Raw genomic sequence first — 23,321 nt, forward strand, 5'->3', positions numbered from 1 at the left:
ATCCTTGAGGGCAACTTCTCACCTTATACTCCTCTCATAGCCAAGACCAGTCTTCCAAAATATTACAAATGGATTGCTTATTTCTCCTCATCCTGCCTGACAGGCAGTGACCCCATAAGGCAAAATCATGAAATCAGTGATTACATGTAGAGAAGATTATTTTGTTAGAGATTAAACACCTAACCCCAGTCAAGCAATAAGTGTCTGCCAGGGGATGGTTTTATGTCACACTATTACTGAGAAAAAAAAAGAAAATGAACTGAAGGTCCCAGTGAATGTTGTTCTTTGCATACAAAGGATGAGACCTCATACTGAGGGCTTCCCTTTAATTTGTTCTAAATTATCTCCTTCACACTTCAAAGAAAGCAACCTGTTCTTTTATGTTTCTCATTGAAAGCCAGTTTATCCGCATATGTGAGGAAAGAAGCGGAAATCAGGAGCTTCTAGATGGTCTTTACATTTTCTCCTGAAATATTTTGCTCCAAAATATTTGTTCTTCCAGGAGTCTGACATAGTACCTATTTAATCTCCATAAACTGCCCACATTTTAAACTTATTTCAGCCTTAAACACTACCCTAGTTCAACTGTGTATGCAATTAAAGTGTTTGTTTATAGAGCTTTTCCATCAGAAGCATAAAATAATAATCAGGCATCTTTCTGTCAGTTGACATTGCCAGCAAAAGTCTTCTTGATATTTTCCCAAATTTCTTTCACTTTCATTCACCTTGCCTCTGCTTTTTGGCTCCTTATTTCCTTCCTTCCTGAAGTAATTGAGAATGGGAATCTCTCTGTCAAGTTAGTTCCTCCCTCTTTTGCCAAACATTCTTTATTTCACTTATTTATTGAACTCATGCATGTCTCTGGAGTTTACATTAATCCAGAGATTCACTGGATTCCAATTTAGTATTTCCTTTGCCATTGAATTCATCTCTCCATTACTGTTCAAGCCTTTAACAGTATGCATTGGTGCCAGAAAATATAACATTTATCTTCACAGCTGAGGTGCAAATAGGATATTTCTCAAAATATCTTGCCCTTTATCCAGGAGTTATAAAAGACAAAAAAAAAATATTCTGCCTAACTTAATGTCAGCTTCCTAGTTCCAGCTGTGCTGTCTCCAGTTACAATGACAATGATCATCTGTATGGTTGAAGACTGGGCAATGGTTTACTAAATGCACACATGTTGTGATAATACCTCATTTCTTTCTGTGTAAATTTTCATGAGTATTTAAGTCATTTGGAGTAAAATATGGAAAGGGGTTTTGCATATGTCGACATTGCTATTGAAAAACCCCCACTGGGCTCCTGGGTGGCTCAGTGGCTTAAGCCGCTGCCTTCGGCTCAGGTCATGATCTCAGGGTCCTGGGATTGAGCCCCGCATCGGGCTCTCTGCTCCGCGGGGAGCCTGCTCCCTCCTCTCTCTCTGCCTGCTTCTCTGCCTACTTGTGATCTCTCTCTATCTGTCAAATAAATAAATAAAATCTTTAAAAAAAAAAAAAAAAGAAAAACCCCCACTGAAAATTACTCAAACACATGGAAAATAGAAGTCAGATCACACAAAATCCAAGACAAGAACCAGTCAGAAAACAAGATTAGAATCTTGTACAGTGGATATAACAGCCACCCGGTCCCTCCCAAGTACCTTGGGCTCCTTGCTCAGGGGCAGCTCAGTAGTTACTTCAACAGCCTAGTCCCAGTCTCATTCCCCAAGGGAAGACCCTCCCTGGCCCCAGTGCTCAAACAAGCCACACCCTCATATTTGTGTCTAACAGCCACAGAGTCTGAGGAAATATGAGTCTTGTTCCAGAGCTGGACCAGTATGGCCTCATAACATATATCATAATATTTCTTCCCTGAGCCCATTCTCCTAGCTGGGCTTTTGATCAAAGAGCATCATCAAGCAGTAGCTAAGCATCGTACATACAAAATATAAAATTTTTTAAAGCTGCAAGTATATAGAAGAAACAAAATTTAAGGACTTGAAAGCAGTGAAGAAAATGGGAAATAAACAATTGTTCCTATTTTTATATGTCTTAATATAAAGTCACTTGTTAAAATTAGGAATGTGAAATTACTAATATAACATTTAAAATACCTATAAAATTCTCAATTTTGGTATATTGAATGATGAAAGGTTTCCCAGTCCTCAAATAGATTTAGGAAATTGAACTTATTTTTAGAAGGGATGAAGAATATTGAGTCTTGGATTTATATAGATAGATTTATATATGTTATTTATATTTACATATATTATTTATATATAATATGTATTCATATATTATATATATTTATATATTATATAAGATGACAAAATATTCTCCGGGTGACTTTTATAATTTCATATTTTATTTCTAGGACTTCACATCTCCATTAATAACATTGTGTTGGGTCCTGCATAAGGTCATTTAGATTTTTTAAAAATCAGCAAAAAAAATATTCCTTTGTGCTCATTATCTAGCTAACTTTCATATTTCAGAAGGGATTAGGAGAAAGTGGTACTGATTTATGAAGCAAAAAAGTGGAGATTTGAGAAAAAAGCACTTGACCCAATGATGTACAATTGCATTCCCAATTGCACAACTTATTAACTATGTGATTTAGGAAAAACACCTCACACTGTGACAATTTTTCACCTGAAGAGATTAGTGGTATATTTCATACCCACCTTACAAGGTTTCTATGAGACTCAAACAGAATGACACAAAAGAACTTTCTAATAATAACAGAATCTATTATTTAAGATATTCATATATAGATGCCTCCTAAAATATTGCTTCTTTATTCATGCTGTCCATTATAATTAGTGAGGATAGATCTTATTGAGTTCAACAAGGTTTGAGCATCTTATTGGGTCTGTCAATACTGGCTTCCACATTTCCATTCTAGGTCTGAGTTGGAAAGGGGGCTTCTTTTTTTTTTTAAAGATTTTATTTATTTATTTGACAAACGGAGATCACAAGTAGACAGAGAGGCAGGCAGAGAGAGAGGAGGAAGCAGGCTCCCTGCTGAGCAGAGAGCCAGATGCGGGGCTTGATCCCAGGACTCTGGGATCATGACCTGAGCCGAAGGCAGAGGCTTTAACCCTCTGAGCCACTCAGGCGGGAAAGGGGGCTTCTAATCACAGCTCCCAATAGCCAGAGGGCTACAGCGCTAGCAGAGTTCCAAAAGAACAGGTGATAATTTTTTTTTCATGCATCATCACAGCAACTGCAAATAAGGACAGTTTTATATCTTCTTTTTTAGCCTTTTCTTTTTCTTCCCTTATCACACTGGCTAGAACTGTTGGCAAAATATTGAATCAAAATGTTAATAGAAGGCATCCTTATCTCTTGATATTTCATGAGCCTTAGTTATTTTTCCAATATTTTCTGACTACTGCAAAACTAAACATCCCCCAATTTGGGTTGTCTAAATTCTCTTTTTTATTAAATATTTTTTGTAAATGTTTTATTAAAATTTTTGGCAAGAATACCCTAGAATCATATTGAGTTCTCCTCACTACACTATATAAAGTGGTACAAGAAGCTAAAACTAATATCTTTTCTTAATTTCTGATACTTTGTTATTAATGTATAGAAATGCAACAGATTTCTGTGTATTAATTTTATAAAATGAAACTTTACTGAATTTGTTTATCATTTCTAGTAGTTTCTTGGTGGAATCTTTGGGGTTTTCTATATAAAGTTATCATGTTATCTGCAAGTAGTGACAGTTTTACTTCTTTCTTACCAGTATGGATAATTTTATTTCTTTTTCTTGTCTGACTGCTGTGGTTAGGGCTTCCATTACTATGTTGAATAAAAGTGGTGAGACTGGACACCTGTATTTTATTTCTGATCTTAGAGGAAAAGTTCTCAGTTTTTTCACCATTTAATGTAATATTAGCTGTGGGTTTTTCACAAGAAAAACACACAGCTTCATATCACAAGAAAGATACGTTGAAGTGCCAACCCCTAGTACCTCAGAATGTGACCTCATTTGGAAATAGGGCCTTTATAGGTAATCAAGTTAAAATGAGATCATTACATAGGCCTTAATCCAATATGACTGGTATCCTTCTAAAAAGTGGACATTTAGACACAGAAATGGGTACACACAAGGGATAGATGATATTAAAACACACAGAGAATTCCGTGTGAAGACAAAGGATTGTAATGCTGCATCTACATGCCAAGCAGCAGCTGAAGATACCAGGAAATAAAGAAGCATGAACGAGATCTTTCCCTACCAACATCTTGATTTCAGATTTATGGATCCCGGAAGGGTTAGACAACACACTTCCATTGTCCTAAGTCATCCAATTTGTGGTATTTTGTTACAGCAGCCCATGGAAACTAATATGCCAAGAGATGACTTCCATTACATTTTTCTCAACCTATTATACTGGCCAAAACTGTCAGTGCATTATTAGCACAAATTATCTTTTTTTTTTAATTTACTTATTTTTTTGCAGCGTAACAGTATTCATTGTTTTTGCACAATACCCAGTGCTCCATGCAAAACGTGCCCTCCCTATTACCCACCACCTGTTACCCCACAAACAAATTATCTTACCTGGGGACTATAGCATTTTGAAATCTAGGACTTAATGTTTAAAAATTTCCCCAAATTTGTTAAAAACATCATCTCCTCACATATTTCTTCTCTTTTCTCTTCTGAGATACAAGTATATGGTAGATCTCTTCATCATGACCTATTTATGTTGTATACCTTTTTCCATTTTTTTTTTCTTCTCTGTGTGCTTCAGCCTGGATATTTTCTAATATTTATTTCTAGTTCACTAATTTTTTAGTCTGTTGTGCTTGCTGGAAAAATATGTAGTATATTAAATTCTTGTACTTTCGGTTCTAGCATTTCTGTTTCATTCCGCTTGGTAGATCCCACTTCTTTGGTTACATTATCTATATTTTTATCTTACATATATTAATCATAATTATTTCAAAACCTATATCTGATAATTCTAACCTACGATTCTCTATTTAGTGTCTTTTCTGTTTTGTTTTCTTTTTTTGTTGTTGTTGTTTTGTTTTGTTTTCTTTTCTTTTTACTTGTCAGTCCTTTAACCTCATTTCTTGGCTTACCTGGTAACTTTTGACTGAATGCTGTGTATTTCTTTTTTTTTTAAGATTTTATTTATTTATTTGACACAGAAAGAGAGATCACAAGCAGGCAGAGAGGCAGGCAGAGATAGAAGGGAAAGCAGGCTCCCCGCTGAGCAAGAGCCCAGTGCAGGGCTTGATCCCAGAACCCTGAGATCAAGACCTGAGCTGAAGGCAGAGGCTTAATCCACTGAGCCACCCAGGAGCCCCTGCTGTGTATTTCTTATAAAAATTATAGTGACTCTATGTGATGTTATCTTTCTTCAGATAGAATATTACCATATAAGCTTGATCCAATTAGGGCTCACCTATTTCAGATTAGCCTTTACTTCTTGAGTATAATCCTTTCAGGCACCTCATCATAAATCGTGGAGTGTTCACCAGAGTGGCTCTTACTTGATGGGGTCTGATTCCCTAGAGTCAGGAATTTTTCTGCTAAATTTTTGGGCTCTTTGCAGCAGTTTTGCATGTTTTTTGAAAGTACTACCCCCACATGCACTACCATGGAGTAAGGAAGTCTCTTCAGGGGAAATTTTTCAAAAAGATACAGGTTCACCTCTCTGTAATTTACTTTTTTATGGCACTTTCCCCCTCAAATTATGGCTGTCTTGATAACGCTGGACTCCATGTTTTGTCTCCCTAACCTCTGAGGCTGCCATAATTTGAGGGGGAAAGTGCCATAATCTGTGAATCAGAAAAGACCCTGAGGGGGGGAAAGCAGCCATAAATGTCAAGCTCACTTCAGTGCAATTCATTTTTCTTCATAATCTTGGATCTTAATGCCTCGTTGTTGTAATGCTTTCAAAGGGCCACTTTCTCCCCCCAACACACACACCCCCATGCCCAAATCTAACTCATAAATTTCTTAGTAGTAGGTTTCATCTCATATAATAACATCATAGGCAGAAATAGAAATGTTTCCCTTTCTGTTGTTGTTTCAGTATAATAACAAAGGAGATGATAATTTCTGCCTTGCTCACCCCATGGGAAAATCTAAAGTTAATTTAGTTTCGAAAAAGGAAAAATAGTAGGAAAGGAAATTAATTTTGTAATTTATTCACCATCTCTTCATTGAGTACCCAAATTATACCAGGCATCCTTAAGCAGAAAAGAAAGCTGCTCTCATGAAACTTTCATCCTACAAATTTAAATAGATTGATACATACGTAAGAAGTTATCAGAGAATAATAACCATTACACAGAGAATTAAAATGAAAGAATGACTACTTTACACAAAACGGTCAGGGAAACGCTTTCTGAGTGGGATAATACTGAAATGGAGACCTGAATGACAAGAAGATAACAGTCATCTGAATACTGAAGGGAGTAACATTCCAAACAGAGGGAAGAGCTAATACACAGGTAAACACCAAAGCAGAAATGAGTAAACAGAAATATTAATGCCAACCCTCCTGTGTGCAACTTCTCTCTTTCTCTATTTTTGGATCTTCCCATCATCATTCCTATTAAAGAATCCAAGAGGAGTCTGGAAAGCCATGGAGACTAGAAAGTGTAGTTTGCAGACTCTCGTTCCTAACAGTGAAGAGAAAAATATCGAAAGGTACACTTTGGCTGAAAAACAACAGTTAAAAACTAGTGCAGTCCATCCTTTTGGCTACTGATCCCCTTCTACACATATTTAAATTTCTAAATAGTGACAATAACAACATTTACGTTATATGAAATACAACCATTCTTTATGCAAATGAAGATAATCTCACCTCAAAAAAAAAAAAAAAGTTTGAGACAAAGTGCCAGAAGGCATCATTCTTATCTTCAGGTAATGTTAATTCTATTTATAGTTAACTTATAAGCCTACCTTATTCTGTAATGTAAAGACTAAATTTAGAAATTAACCACAATCAATGCATCATATATAAAAGGGAGAAGGAAAAAAAATATTTAATGCATACAGAAACTGCAAAGACAATATGTTTAACTGTATCTAGTTATGTAGCCATACTCATACTCCGGTATCACTTATAGTGAGGCAGCATCACAACTTTATGGTTCACTACCTATCCTGTTTTCTTTACTTCAAATAACACCTCAGTCAATAGATATATACAGAACATTCCACCCTAAAACAGCAGAATACTCATTCTTCTCAAGTGCACATGGAACCTTCTCCAGAAGAGACCACATATTGGGTCACAAATCAGGGCTCAACCAATACGAAAAGACTGAGATTATTCCCTGCATATTCTCAGATCACAATGCTTTGAAACTGGAGCTCAGTCACAAGGAAAAGTTTGGAAGGAACTCAAACACCTGGAAGCTAAAGACCATCTTGCTTAAGAATGCTTGGATCAACCAGGAGATCAAAGAAGAACTTAAACAATTCATGGAAACCAATGAGAATGAAGACACTGCCATCCAAAACCTATGGGATACAGCCAAGGTGGTCCTAAGGGGGAAATACATAGCCATCCATGCCTCCCTCAAAAAAAATTGAAAAATCCAGAATACACCAGCTGTCTCTACACCTTAAAGAACTGGAGAATCAACAACAAATTAAGCCAATCCACACACAAGAAGTTAACTGGGGTTCTTTATTTGAGGGTAAACCAACAGTCATTTCTGAAGGGCCTGAATGTTACCTGTATTATTGGTTGAAGGTTTAACATTTGGACATGAAAACCCTGAGTGGCACTCCTGTAATTTCTGAGTTTCAGATATAGTCCCCTCTGTCCTACCACAGGGAAGCAATTATTTTCTTCCTTGGTAGTCAGAATCAAATTAGTCAGTAAAATAACCCTTTTTCTTTGCCTATTGGTGTTATGGCATAAATGCCAAGTGTCAGGCTCACCTCCTAACTCAGTCAAATTATTGTTTCCTCTAGCAAATCCATCCCTCCATTGAGAAACAAGTCCTCTAAATCAGTACAGCCTGAAGTGATAGAACCAGGAAGTACAAGTTTTACATCATATACCATCTGAATGCCCATCCTCTGTTGTGTGCCCAAGTGGGTCCAGAGCAGACATAGAAGAATGCAAAAGAGAGGGGACACTGCCACTCTGGAAAAGCTCCATGATGTTTGTCCTTGTAGGTCAGAGATGATGGTGGACATATTGCTGATGACATGGCCTCCCTATTTCATTGAGGATGACAGGATCTCAGAAAGGCAGGGTCTACATGCCAACTCTTAACTCCTTGAGACAAATTGGGCACAACTCTCATAGTGGGTAACAGCAACAGAATTGCACCCAGATGGTTACACACAATTCCTGGAGAACCATTGGGGTAATCACGCATTAGAAATAGATGGACAGCTTGTATGGGAGAGATTTGCCTCTATTGTACAGTGTTTATAAACAATTCCTGAGCCCTAAATGGAAATTCATTATTTAAAGAAAGGTATAAGGAAACTGGAATGGAAGAAAAATTAGTAAGGATGGCTGAATTTTAACTATGACTACACTATTGAATCTGGCATGATCATGGGCAACAGAATTCTCTTAGGATCTCATCCTTTGTAATTTTAAAATGAGAATAATAAAATGATTTAAATGATAAAAGCTAGTATATATGGAGCACCTACAAGGTACCACACTGTCTCAAGCTATTAACTTGTATTATATCATTCACTTCTATTATGATATGGGTTATATTATTAAACCCATTTTGCAGAAAAAGCGACTGAATCATGGAGAGACAAATGATCCATCCAAACTTCTACAGCTAGTAAGAAGCAGGCCGGGGTCTTAAACCCACACTTTAAATGCCATGAAGTCATGGGTGAAGCACCTTGAACCTTGGTTTCAATCTCAGTGGTTTTCTTTTCCAAGTCTACCGTGTGATCTCACAATAGACCAAGCTGATCCTCAGGAATGACCAATATCAGGGAAACAGAAACCAGCTTTCTGCAATTAGGCTGATTGTGTAACTTAACTCAGGTGGACTAAATTGGCTGTAAATTCTTTTACCAGGCATCCATGCCCCACAGGCTTCTGGGCACTAGAACAAAAATAACTAAGTGCATAATGATCACAACAGGGACAACTTGCCCAAACATATCCATGTGCCAGAGCACACGGGAGAAGAAGAGAAATAATTTCCTGTCAACACCCCTAATCATTCTGAGAGACTACTTCATAATGATTGCCAAAGCAGAAACAGGGTGATGGGTGGGTGGGAAGTCTGGGGTGACAGGGTGTCTCAAAACAGCTTGGCATCATGGGCTTAGCACTGGCTTAGATATGGAACACTCATGCTCTAGTCCTACTTTGGACTCTGAACTGCTGTACAACATTGAATTTCTTGTCATCATCATGGAATATTAGTGCTAAAGGAATCATCATCGAGTTCAAACTCCTGATTTTACAGAGGAGAATATGGAGGCCTAAAGAGTTCAGCCAAACCAGAGATCAACTATTCTGAATCCCCTGATTTCCCTGCTGCCCACCCTGTACCTCACCACAGGTGTAAGCTCTCTTCCTTTCTGAGTATCAGTTTTCTCACCTGTAGAATACAAATACCTCAGATGCGCTAAGTACCCACTCTAGTTGATTTAATAAACTCAAGTGAAATAATACATGGGGAAAGTGCTTTTAAAAGTACTGGGTGGCTCAGTGGGTTAAGTCGCTGCCTTCGGCTCAGGTCATGATCTCAGGGTCCTGAGATCGAGTCCCGCATCGGGCTCTCCGCTCAGCGGGGAGCCTGCTTTCCTCGCTCTCTTTCTGCCTGCCTCCCTGTCTACTTGTGATCTCTGTCAAATAAAATCTTTAAAAAAAAAAGTATATACCACAGTACTTCTGCTCTGAGGGTTGAGATATAAAATTTTCCTTCTCACTGGGCCACCACTCCATAGTCTTCAGCAAGAGCATCTCCCAAAACAGACCTGGAGTTTCAAGATAGACACACATCATTTAAGATCAACCAGTGGGTTAGAATTAAGAAGGATGGAATGGAAGTATGGGAACTTTTAAGTAGATGGGGGGGGGGTGAACTTTAGAAAACCATTTGGTAAACCACAAAATATTCTCCTCCTCAAGGACAGATTTACTAGTTCACTGCTTACATCATTTAAATCCACACCAGACCAAGCATTTAGGAAGGTACCACAGGGGGTAATCTATCATTAGCAAGGGAATCGAGCAAAGGTGTCCTAGGTGGGCTTTGTCTGTCTTTGCTTTTTAGCTCGGGCACAGTTGCTACTATAAGTCCTGGTCATCCCTCATGACTTCAGTAAGACACATTTTAAATAATGGCATGATTTGCATAAATGTTCTCTTTTACTGTACAGCTCATTTTCTCTCAGTTTTCCATCAAAATCTATTATCCACCAGAGACCACACCCAGTGTGCTTTTCATGTATTATCTCATTTAAGCTTTGCAAAACACGATGAAGTAGATGGTACTGCTGTCCTCACTTAATAGGTGAAAAGCCGGAGATCCAGGAGGAAGCAGTAAGTTCAGGAACAAAGGTCGAAACCAAGACAGTCAGAACTAGAGTCTGCACTTTCCATGCCTGGTCATATTGCCTTCCTGTGTTCTGTCCACTGTTTCATTGTCTCAGGCTACAGTTTCAAGACACATGTTCCAGGGAATGAATCTTTCAAGTCACTTGCCAAGTGCACAATACTAGTTTTTCAAATATTTAAGGAGCTCTCTTGTTGATGAGAAATCAAGCTTACTCTGTATGACTTTGGAAGGAAAATCAGGCTCAATGGCTGAAAACATCAAGAGTCAGATTTCAGCCTAGTGTGGGAAAGAACTTGGTATTCACTGGAGTTATCAAATGAAGGAAACTAGTTATTTTGCTAGTATGGAAAGCAGACGCTATTGTTCAAACAGAGGTTATTGGGGACCATCTATCATATACTGCTGCTGGGGGGAGGGAGGTTTCTGTCCTGAAGCCCCTCAAGTTATGTCTAATTGTGAAATTTTACAATTTGATAACCAACATATCTGAGTCAAGGAGAAAGGGAGAACATTCTTTGTCAAGTATGGCCTTGCATGAGTAATTTCACACTGATTGTGACCTAGCCAATTTTCTCAAACTATAGCTTAGAAACAAAATAATTCTCATGCCTTGAGGAAATGAGTTCCTCTTGGGCTCACTCTTCCTTGAGGCCATCACACTCTCCCCTATCTGAAATCTTGAAGATTACCAAACTGAAGTTCCCCTTCCTCAAGGCCCATCTCAAATCTCACCTGCTTCAAGAAGCTTCTCCCGGCTATCTTGGGCCTTGACACTTCACTCCTTAAACTCCCACCACACCCTCTTCTCTGACAATTAATGTATTCCTGGTTGCAAGGCACACACTATAGGAATAATCTGATTGCAGAAGAGTCAATGACCACACATAGCAAATATAATCAACAGAAAATTTCAGAAAGGAAAATGGGGTCTGAGCTAAATCCTAAAATACTAACTGCCAGTTCAGGAGGGGCAGAAATGCAGAATTCTGATTATCTGATGCAACCCTGGCAGTTAGCACAGAGGCTGCTGGAACATTGTAGATGCTCAAAAATGTTTATCAGAGGAAGGAAGGAGGAAGGAAAGCAGGCACAAGCAGAGGAAGGGAGAGAGGGAGGGAAGGAAGGAAGGAAGGAAGGAAGGAAGCCAAAGTGAGCCAAGCACGTTTGTGTAACGGTCAAGAGACCAGACTCGTGACAACGATGTGCATCTGTGTTAAGCAGTGAGTATTAGGACAAATGAGCAGTGTAGGCTCAGATTATGAAGAGCCTGGAAAGCCTGAATGAGAACTGGAGGCTGGCTACAGAGACATTTATAACATTCTGAGTAGCCTTAAAGCTTCTTGTGGCTTCTTTATTAGACTTCAAGTCATGTGAGAGCATAGTCCTCCGCTTACTCTTGATAGCCTCAGCTTATTTAGCTCTGTGTGTGTGCTAATTGTGTGAAGAATAAATAGGCAAGTGAATAAACCACTCTCTGCTTAACTCATTCCAGAGACAAATTGATATTTTGCACCTCGCCAGCATTCTGGGGTTAGCCACAATGTTGGCCTCTCTCTCGTGTACAGGATCCAAGATAATATGAACATTTCTCCAACTTGGGCATTACAAAGTTAAATTTAATGAACTTTCCCCTCCGGAGGGTATTTATCATTAGGTCAATCTCACCTCTCCGGTGTTATTCCAAAACCCACTCCCAGCTACACTGTAGCCAATTTCCAAGACTGAGTCATGTTCTTGGATGTGAAAAGAAATGGAAAGCTTAATAATTCGAGAATTTTTCAATGTACCCAGTCTCTGACAAACCAGTTTATTAACTATGTTTCAGTTCCTTTTTTCTGATTAGAATATCCTTAAATCAATTATGATGTTTCCTTCAGAAGATGTTCATATTGAATCTGAGTTTGATAGAAGAGTAGGAAGGGGTAAAGAGAGAGGTTTGATCAACAGGCCTGATCTCAGACATTGTCCCTGCCACTTACCGATCTTGCAGTTTTGGATAAATTGCTTCTAAGTCTGTTCCTTCATCTGTAAAATTACTTTTTAAAGATTTTATTTATTTTTCGGAGACAGAGAGAGAGAGAGACAAAGAGCAGAAGCAGGGGAAGTGGCAGGCAGAGGGAGAAGCAGGGTCCCTGCTGAGCAAGAATCCTGACATGGTTCCCCTTTCTCCACGTCCTCTCCAACACACGTTGTTTCCTGTCTTGCTAATTTTGGCCATTCTAACTGGTGTCAGGTGATATCTCAATGTGGTTTTAATTTGAATCTCCCTGATGGCTAGTGATGATGAACATTTTTTCATGTGTCTGATAGCCATTTGTATGTCTTCGTTGGAGAAGTGTCTGTTCATATCTTCTGCCCATTTTTTGATATGAGTATCTGTTTTGTGTGTTGAGTTTGAGGAGTTCTTTATAGATCCTGGATATCAACCTTTCGTCTGTACTGTCATTTGCAAATATCTTCTCCCATTCCGTGGGTTGCCTTTTTGTTTTGTTGACTGTTTCCTTTGCTGTGCAGAAGCTTTTGATCTTGATGAAGTCCCAAAAGTTCATTTTCGCTTTTGTTTCCTTGGCCTTTGGAGACATATCTTGAAAGAAGTTGCTGTGGCTGATATCGAAGAGGTTACTGCCTATATTCTCCTCTAGGATTCTGATGGATTCCTGTCTCACGTTGAGGTCTTTTATCCATTTCGAGTTTATCTTTGTGTACGGTGTAAGAGAATGGTCGAGTTTCATTCTTCTACATATCGCTGTCCAGTTTTCCCAGCACCATTTATTGAAGAGACTGTCTTTTTTCCATTGTATATTTTTTCCTGTTTTGTCGAAACTATTTGACCATAGAGTTGAGGGTCCATATCTGGGCTCTCCACTCTGTTCCACTGGTCTATGTGTCTGTTTTTATGCCAGTACCACGCTGTCTTGGTGATCACAGCTTTGTAGTAATGCTTGAAATCGGGGTAACGTGATGCCGCTAGTTTTGTTTTTGTTTTTCAACATTTCCTTAGCAATTTGGGGTCTCTTCTGATTCCATACAAATTCTAGGATTATTTGCTCCAGCTTTTTGAAAAATACCGGTGGAATTTTGATCGGAATGGCGTTAAAAGTATAGATTGCTCTAGGCAGTATAGACATTTTAACAATGTTTAGTCTTCCAATCCAAGAGCATGGAACGGTCTTCCATCTTTTTGTGTCTTCTTCAATTTCTTTCATGAGTGTTCTGTAGTTCCTCAGTACAGGTCCTTTATCTCTTTGGTTAGGTTTATTCCCAGGTATCTTATGGTTCTTGGTGCTATTGAGATACCACCTGACACCAGTTAGAATGGCCAAAATTAGCAAGACAGGAAACAACGTGTGTTGGAGAGGATGTGGAGAAAGGGGAACCCTCTTACACTGTTGGTGGGAATGCAAGTTAGTGCAGCCACTTTGGAGAACAGTGTGGAGATTCCTGAAGAAATTAAGAATAGAGCTTCCCTATGACCCTGCAATTGCACTGCTGGGTATTTACCCCAAAGATACAGATGTAGTGAAAAGAAGGGCCATCTGTACCCCAATGTTTATTGCAGCAATGGCTACGGTCGCCAAACTGTGGAAAGAACCAAGATGCCCTTCAACAGATGAATGGATAAGGAAGATGTGGTACATATACACAATGGAGTATTATGCCTCCATCAGAAAGGACGAATACCCAACTTTTGTAGCAACATGGACGGGACTGGAAGAGATTATGCTGAGCAAAATAAGTCAAGCAGAGAGAGTCAAGTATCATATGGTCTCACTTATTTGTGGAGCATAACAAATAACACGGAGGACATGGGGAGATGGAGAGGAGAGGGAGTTGAGGGAAACTGGAAGGGGAGATGAACCATGAGAGACTATGCACTCTGAAAAACAACCAGAGGGTTTTGAAGGGGCGGGAGGGGGGGAGGTTGAGGAACCAGGTGGTGGGTAATAGGGAGGGCACGTACTGCATGGAGCACTGGGTGTGATGCCAAAACAATGAACACTTTTATGCTGCAAATAAACAAACAAAAAAAAGAATCCTGACGTGGGACTCGATCCCAGATCTGGGATCATGACCTGAGACAAATGCAGGTGTTCAAATGACTGAGCCATTCAGGCATCCCTCATCTGTAAAATTACAACAATGCCTACCCTACCTTTCTGTACATTGCAATAGCAATATTTTTGTACTTTTGGCTATCTATGTGCACATATTTAAACTGAAAATATTAACGTATTTTAATCAGTAATAACACTGTTCCCCCCACCCTGGGGAAATAGACATAACTTCCCCAGGAAAGCCTCTAGCCCTGAACATTTCTAATCCTATTCCTCCATTAGAACGTAACTTTCTCTTTTGCCATCCTTTCAGGGTCCAGCATTTGGCTAACATAACTTTTCAGACTAATGTCTTGATGGAACACTCCTTTGTGATGGAATATTTCTATTTTTAAGTACCAAATTCTGGATATCTTACCCTTAAGAGCATATTTAATCTTAATATTCTTAAGCATTATTAAATTGGTAAATCTAGACTGGTAGAAAGATGGTAAGAAAGACCCTTTGCATTTGAAATTGTTTGGGGGTAGCTTTAAATTCCTTAGAATTTCCTCTGCATCAATAACTAACTGTATGATGAGCTAATCATGACCTTGTCCCTGGGGCTAAAACCAGTTAAGATGCTTTTCAGCAGAAAAAGTATAAAGCCCTACATTTAGGTTCAAAACATCAATTTTTACAAATAGAGGATGGTGCTTGTTTTGGCAATACTCCCCTACAAAAGAAGTGACAGTGTTATGGGTCCACAAGCTAGAGGTATTTAAAATGCTAACCAAATTAGGTCAGTCACATTTATACATCTATGAAGCCAATACTGTGATATAATCTAAGGTGACTCGGCTATGAGGACTAGACATATTTGGTGTAAGGCTGGAATTTAGGATGCCTTAACTGCCAAAACAAAACAATGAAAGGTCTAAATATTGTCTCAGATGTGACCCACCTGATGCAAACAGGGATTTCTAGCCTAGAGAACAGAAGGTTAAAGACACAAATAATAAAATAGCACTTAAAAGAAAAAGAGAGGCATATTGTCTATGACTCCAAAGGATATAACTAAGTTTACTTGTTAGAAACTGTGGACATGTCCAATTAGCGGTATGCAAGAAATAACTTTCTAAACATAGAGCTGTACAAAAAAGAAATGACTGATTTCATGAAGAAATGACTTATTTCTCTAAGTTCTAGTATTGTTCATGACCAAAGAAAGAAAGGAAGGAAGGAAAAAGGGAAGGAAGGGAAGAAAAATATTAGTTGTCCTCTTGGCTGACAGCTGGAGTTGGTCCTTCTACTCTAAATTGATCAGGATTTCTTATCAAAACCACATAATCTTCTCTTTTTTCCAGGAAGTTTCCTCAATCACCACCTGGACCACCTTTGTTTTAAAGAGACTGCTTCACAATCAAATTCCACTTAGAATTTATCCTATGTCTGAAGAAGAGGCCATCACAAAAGTGCACATTTTCCTAACTGAAAAGTTGGAGATTTCTCATGTATATTATATTTCATTTTTTTCTTCTGATAGTAATGTCAGGCATAGCACAGTTTCAATTTCTGGTAGCAGTATATGTACATACACATACCACCATCCCATAAAATTCAGCCAAAATAAGAAAAGATGGAACCATGAAACGTAAGGATTTTTTAATAAAAATATATTTTTTAAACCTTAAGTTCCCCTTAGTTTCCAATATTTGATATATCTCTGTTGAGTAAGATGCTGAATTTATTTGAGCTTTAGGTTTTTAGATGGTATGGTTCTAAGGCTAATAAGTTTCTGTTACATTTAAAGGAATTTTCATGGTATTGACCTATTTTTAAAATTTTAACCTACTCAAAACATAAAGTGGCCATTCTCTAAGTCTCTTAATTCAACTTGGAAAGTAATAGGTCTTATTATCCATTATGCCTTTTTGGTGGGCCTGATTGGTTGATTTCTGTTTACTTTACCTAGTTATGCCTCTAAGAATAACTGGAATCTGGAGTTGGGAAATCTAGGTTTGAGTCCCAGATCCACTGACTTGTGAAGCTGTAACCTTGGGCAATTCTCTGAGCCTCAGTTTCCTTCTATCTAAAATGGGATGAAACTGTTACCCTTGTCTACCTCTCAGGCTTATTTTAAAATTACCCAAGATACCCTACATGAAGATGCTTAGTGACCTGAAAGTATTTCTAAATAAGTGTAAAGGACCATTATCCTTGCACAACTTCATAGACAAACAAAAACATCCTCATTCTGTTGTCAAGGAGCAACCTGGGATTGGGTACCTTCCCAAATTCATAAGGGCTCTAAAGAAACAATTACTGCTATGATTGCTGAGTGGCCAGGGGGCATCCCAGAGAGATGGCAGCAGGACCATACTCCACTGTTTTATTGAGCAACTAAAGCAGTAATTAATGAATTGAAGTAAATCCCAATTTGCAATAATATATGTCATACACTTCTGCTTTCTATATTTTCAATCACTATGCACAGTTGGAAATGTAATTTGTTAATATTTTTCCTGTGTGTGCTTTGTACACCCTGGAAATCTGAGAAAGACCCTGAACTGCAAGGTTAATTTTATGATACCATGCATTGTGGCATCATGGATTAGCCAATGGCATGAAGGTCATGCCACTCTGAGCTCTAATCACATTATCTATGGTAAGCTTAATAATGACTATCTGAAGATGTTCGCATTCTAATCTCCTGAACCTGTGAATAGGTTACCTTCCATGCAAGCTGAATTTTGCAGATGTGACTGCACTAAGGATTTTGAGATAGGGAAACAATCCTAGATTTCCTAGGTAGACAAAAGAAAATCTTCAACATCTTTATAAGAGGGAGGGAGGAAAATCAGAAATGTAATGGAGAGGACAACAGAAGCAGGGACACAAGGATATGAGCCAAGAAATGTGGACAGCCTCTGGAAGCTGGAAAAGGAATAGAAACAGCTTCTCCCCTAGAGACTCCAGTAGGAACACAGCCGGTCCTGCGGACACTCTGATTTTAGCTCACTGAGCCTAATTTTGGACTTCTGACCTGAAGAACTGTAAGAAAATAGATTTCTATTGTTTTAAACTACTAAATGTGTGGTAATTTGTGTGGATAGGAAACATACTAGCTTTAGAAAAATGTTTGTATCTCTAAAATAGAATAATTGAATTAGATGTTCTGAAAGTTCTCATCAAATTCTAATTGAATTAGATGTTCTTCTAACATTCTGACATCTTACTACAGATACTATCTTTTTTTTTTAAGATTTTATTTATTTATTTGACAGACAGAAATCACAAGTAGGCAGAGAGGCAGGCAGAGGTGGGGGGGAAGCAGGCTCCCCGCTGAGCAGAGAGCCCGATGCGGGGCTCGATCCCAGGACCCTGGGATATGACCTGAGCCGAAGGCAGAGGCTTTAACCCACTGAGCCACCCAGGTGCCCCACTACAGATACTATCTTACACTTGGAAAAATCCAGGTCTATTTTTTATAGTAATATAGATAGCAATTACATAGATAATTAGTGCCATGCTGCTTCTAGAAATGGGCTTGAGTCTTTAAGTTGTCTGTTTTGCTTCTAGTTTGTTGTATTTGTATATGGAGGAAAATAACACATGCTTGTGTTTCTTTCTGGGACAAGGCAAGGATGGAAATAAATGAATAAATGAAAGAAAACAAAATTAGGCTTCAAAGTCAGACATTTGATCTCTAGAATTGCCTTTCTAGAAAGGAGGTCACTTTATACTTTTCTCTGAAAAGTATTCATTTCTTAGCACGGCCCTAAACTGGTGGCTTCAAACATCAGAAATTTATTCTCCCGCAACTCGGAACAAAAGAAGTCCAAAATCATTGTGCCAGCAATGCCAGTTCCTTTTGGAATCTTGGGAGCAGAATCTGTTCCATGCCTCTTTCTAGCCTCCAGTGGTTGCCAGTGGGTTACCAAGGCTTTCCTAGACTTGCTGATGCCTCATTCCAGTCTCTGTGCTTCTTCCATCACATGGCCTTTTTCCCTGGTTTGTTTTCTCTGTGCCTCTGTTTTCCCTTCTTAGAAGGACAGTACTTATTATATTTAAGGCCCACCTTAATCCACTATAACCTCCATACTTGTCAAGATTCCCCAGAAAAGTAGAATTAGTAGGTTGTATATGAATATAGAAAGATTTTAAGGAATTGGTTGACGTGATGATGGACACTCACAAGTTCCAGAATCTGCAGTTGGCAAACTGAAGCTGTAGAACTCTTTGCTATAGTTCTAGCCCAAAGGCCAGCAGGCTACAGATCCAGGTAAAGTCAAAGTTTCAGTTCAAGTCTGTGAGTCGGGGCATGACAAATGCAGAAGCTAGTCAAGCAGATAGTCAAGTAGAAGGAATTCCCCCTATTTAGGGGATAGTCAGCCTTTTTGTTCTATTCAGTCCTTCAATTGATGGGATGAGGTCCACCCACATTAAGAAGGGCAACCTACTTTACTTAACCTATTTAAACATTAAATTTATCCCAAAACACCCTCATAGAAATACCCAGAATAATGTCTTCCGAAGTACATGTACATCCTATGGCCCCATCAAGTTGACACCTAAAAAACAAAAAAAAGAAAAAGAAAACAAAAATTCAACTTAACTAATTTCATCTACAAATACCCTATTTGCAAAGATCACATGCTGAGATTCTAGGTGGACATGAGTTTTGGAAAGAAACTATTCAGTCCACCATACCCTCTTCATGTCCCAATCTGTGCAATGAGAGCCTGGTCCCTGAGAAGAGCTTCCCATCCTGCAGTTCAATCAGCATTCTTCTAGAGGTTCGAGGCAGGTCCTCCACGCAAGGAAGAAGGGTTGGAAAATGCTGCCATGAACAGCACTAGACAGGCTTCTTTACCACTGGCTCTCGTTATGGCTTTCCTTCAGGAATGAGTATCCTTAGTCTTCAAGGGAACACATAGCTCTGCCTTTCTGTGCTTATTTGATCACAGGAACTGGCCCTCTTGGTTTTCTTGGCATACCTATGAACACCCCAAACCCAAAGTTTAATGGAACCCGGTCTCAAACACTGGACAACAATCTCCAAGGAATCTTCAATTTCCAATAACCCGTGGTTTTATCAATCATTATTTCTCCAACTTCCTTTTAAAGCTACATTCCTCTTGGGACTACAAGTGTTGGTTTAAGTTTGATTTATTATAATGTTACTTAAATATGAATAAACATAAAACTACCTATAAACCCCTTATGCTTCAGACTTTTAAGAACTGTAAAACCCAAACAAATAGGCAAGTGAAATTTCAAAGAAATTCAAAAAAGTCAAAATTAATATTAATTTAACATGATATTTGGCTGGAATTTTGTCACCACTCACAATGCATATTTAGTATGTTCTGTTCTGGTTGCTTCCACAAGTGATGCCACAAGTGAGCTCATCCTCCTACTGGTTTTTTTTTTTCCTATGCAAATTCCAGAAATGCTGTATTTACACAGTTCCCAGTGATGCCGTTTACCTTCTTATGATGGGTACATACCAATATATATTTATTATACCTCTGTTCTTATTACTCGTAAGCATTAAATAGTTCTTCATATCGATGCAATAATAAACAAAGACACAGTTATAAAAAGTGTGAGTAGATTACAAAGTAGCCACCAAAAAGATCCAGAGTGTCTCTTCCTTAGGTCATCATCATTAGACTGGGATATAAAATATATCTATATATACATATGGATATGTTTAATATGTACACTTACATATACATATATTAAAGTACATAGCATAGTATATATAGGAAACAAATGTAATATGTAAACAAATGCAATAAAACCCGAGATTGTTTGTAGATCTAATTCCTTAGAGTCTAAAGTGCTAACTATAGATGCTTTGGTTCTCTCCCAACAACCTCAAACTCCTTCCACAGAGATCTACTCTGCTTTTTGCTTTCATTCTCTTCCTAGGGACCAGGAAATCAAACATACGCATGAAGACAATGCTCAACCACAGGCACTTGTCTTTAGTCAGGAGATCTTGTCCACGACTTAATGTAGAAATCTGCGTACAACTAAAAGTGCTGTATGACTTCAGCAAATGCAAAGTTAACCTTCAGAAAGAAAGGAATGAAGCCTGATGCTCTCCCCATCTGACTCTTGGAGGATGCCCTAACCATAAACACATTACATTAATTCAAACTAACTGGGCTATGAAGAGGCTAGTATGAATTACAGAAGTCCGAATTAAATTTTCTCTTTACTAGCAAGGAACAGAACAACTCAAACTAGCATAACAAAGTGTTAAGAGGCAGAGGTCCTTAATAGGCTGCTTTAATGAACAGGTAAAAACAGTTTAAAATTAGCACAATGATTGTTTTCTTGCAAATCGATTCTCTACTACTCTATTAAGCATTTTAATTTTCTGCAATCTTGTTTACCCCAGTAATTTGCTAAGAAAACCTTTTCTTTCATAGCTAGAGTAGAAGCAACATTTAGCTCAGGCCAGTCCAAATGAGCAAGAGTTTCAAATTAGTAGCATCTGATTTAATTAGGTTTTACTAATAGCAAGTCAGGAAAATGCATTAACTGGCTTAGCCCACTAGGGGTTCTCTTTGTGTGCTGACGTTAATTGCTGCCATTTACTTCATTGCCTGTTGCTTCCCTCCTGGCTGCCTTCTTGTTGACAACAGTGTGGGGGACTTTCTGACAAACCTCACTCAACGTCACCAGCATTCTCAGCTCAGCAGATGGTGTATGAATGGTGATTTAGCTGTCAGTCTGCATGATGAGACTAGGGGGTCGCCAAAAGGCCACTCTGGCCAAAATCATTCCAACCTTTTCTTACCTGCAGCAAGTGCTGAAGGAGCCATCAAATAGATATAGCCACCTTAAACATTACTTCTTGAAGACATTTAAAGATGTTGTGCTCTTTTGATAGCATCATATAGGACTTTTCCCCTCCTCCAGCCATTAGCTACACATTGGATGTACATGAGCTTAGTGTGTACTACTTGTCTCAAGTTCATAAAGGCATGCTTTGTCTTTTCAACAAGAAGTAACTGAGGACAGAGACTATTTTTGCTCATATTTTCGCCCAAGCCTCACCTCCATTTCAATTCCCTAGTACAGTTCTGTGCAAATAATAATAAGCACTAAATATCCATTGATGGGTAGGCAATAACAATTTACATGCTTCAACCTTAAACAAGTAAAAATGAATTGTTCATTAACAGTTTTTGTTACCCAATAGTGAGGTCTTAAGGGAATAGGATACAGAACAGGAAAGTTTTGATGGGATGTAAAATTTTCTGGACTACAAAAGGTGTAAATGAGCATATAGGAGCCAAGAGAAAAGGGGACGTGATTTGGAAAGAAAGAATAACATTCCCCTGATTCCCATTTTTCTTTTGCTTCTCAGATGCCATGGCTTATCAGACCAAGGCAAAAACTTCTGAACAAACTGAACTCTTGTTTTTTTATTTTGTTTATTTGTGTTTTTTTTTCCCCCCACCACCAATTATTCTCTGAGAATACAAGGAGGAATTTCTTAGTTTAAAAGAAGTGTCCATAGTACCCAGGCCTGGGTATGAAGCAAAACACATCAAATAACATCAAATAAAACTCAGGAAGTGATTTCAAAAAACAGGATGCTAGCAAAACATCTGTTTCGACCCTATTGTCAGGTAATGGCCAGGCAGCTTGATGAGAAATTATTGTCTTGGGGTATACCTGTCATTCTCATCCCCCAGCTCAATAATTAAATGTTAAAGGAAACACTATCAACCAAATATAAGTTGTCAACAAGCTCCCCTGCATTTTTATAGAGGGAAAAAATGGTCTCTTGGTTGGAATTATTTGATCAATTGAGGAATTTTTAAAACAATGAGTCTATTTCCCTGAAACAAAAGTTTAATGACTTGAGAATTACTCTAAATTTTGTTTTGTTCACTGAAATCTCAGAACATGGAGAAGTAACTGGGACAATGAGAGATGTGGACAGGTGGCAGTTTTCCTAGAAACAGGGGAGGGATCTTCCCCAAGCTCTTTCCCTCTGTCTGGACATCCATTAGCCAGAAAAGAAGGTATGACAGGGGAAGACATTGCCCCCTCAAGAGAACCTGGAATGTGCTGCTCGTCATGTTCGGTGGAAGCCTTGGATCCTTAGCCTCCAAACACTATGCAAGTAACTTCAGAAAAGCTATTTAGCCTTGCTTTAGGTTTAGTAAAGTTTATTACTATTATGTAATAATGGGGTATTATGGGGTAGATGTTTATAGCCCAAAAATCTGTATGTTAAAGTCCAAGCCTCCAATGTGGTGAAAGGTGGTGTCTTTGAGAGATAATTAGGTTTAGGTGAAGTCATGAGAGTAGAACTCTTATTGTGGAATTAGTATGCTCAAAAGAAGAAGGGGTGCCTGGGTAGCTCAGTGGGTTAAGCCTCTGCCTTTGGCTCAGGTCATGATCTCAGGGTCCTGGGATCGAACCCCACATTAGATTCTCTGCTCAGCAGGGAGCCTGGTCCACCCCCCCGCCTACTTGTGATCTCTGTCTGCCAAATAAATAATTTTTTAAAATGAATATATATATTATATATATGTAATATAAATACATACATTTTTTTTTTAAAGGAAGAGGAGGAGAAGATACCAAAGCAGGTGTATCTCTCTCTCTCTCTCCCCCTCTCCGTATATACACACCAAGGAAAGGTCATGTGAGCACACAGCAAAACAGCAGCTGTTTTAAGTTCTGTTATCAGGACATTATTTTCAAGACACAGAACCTTCATGTT

The sequence above is a fragment of the Meles meles genome, chromosome 12 (assembly GCF_922984935.1).
Source record: "Meles meles chromosome 12, mMelMel3.1 paternal haplotype, whole genome shotgun sequence".
Lineage (NCBI taxonomy): Eukaryota > Metazoa > Chordata > Mammalia > Carnivora > Mustelidae > Meles > Meles meles.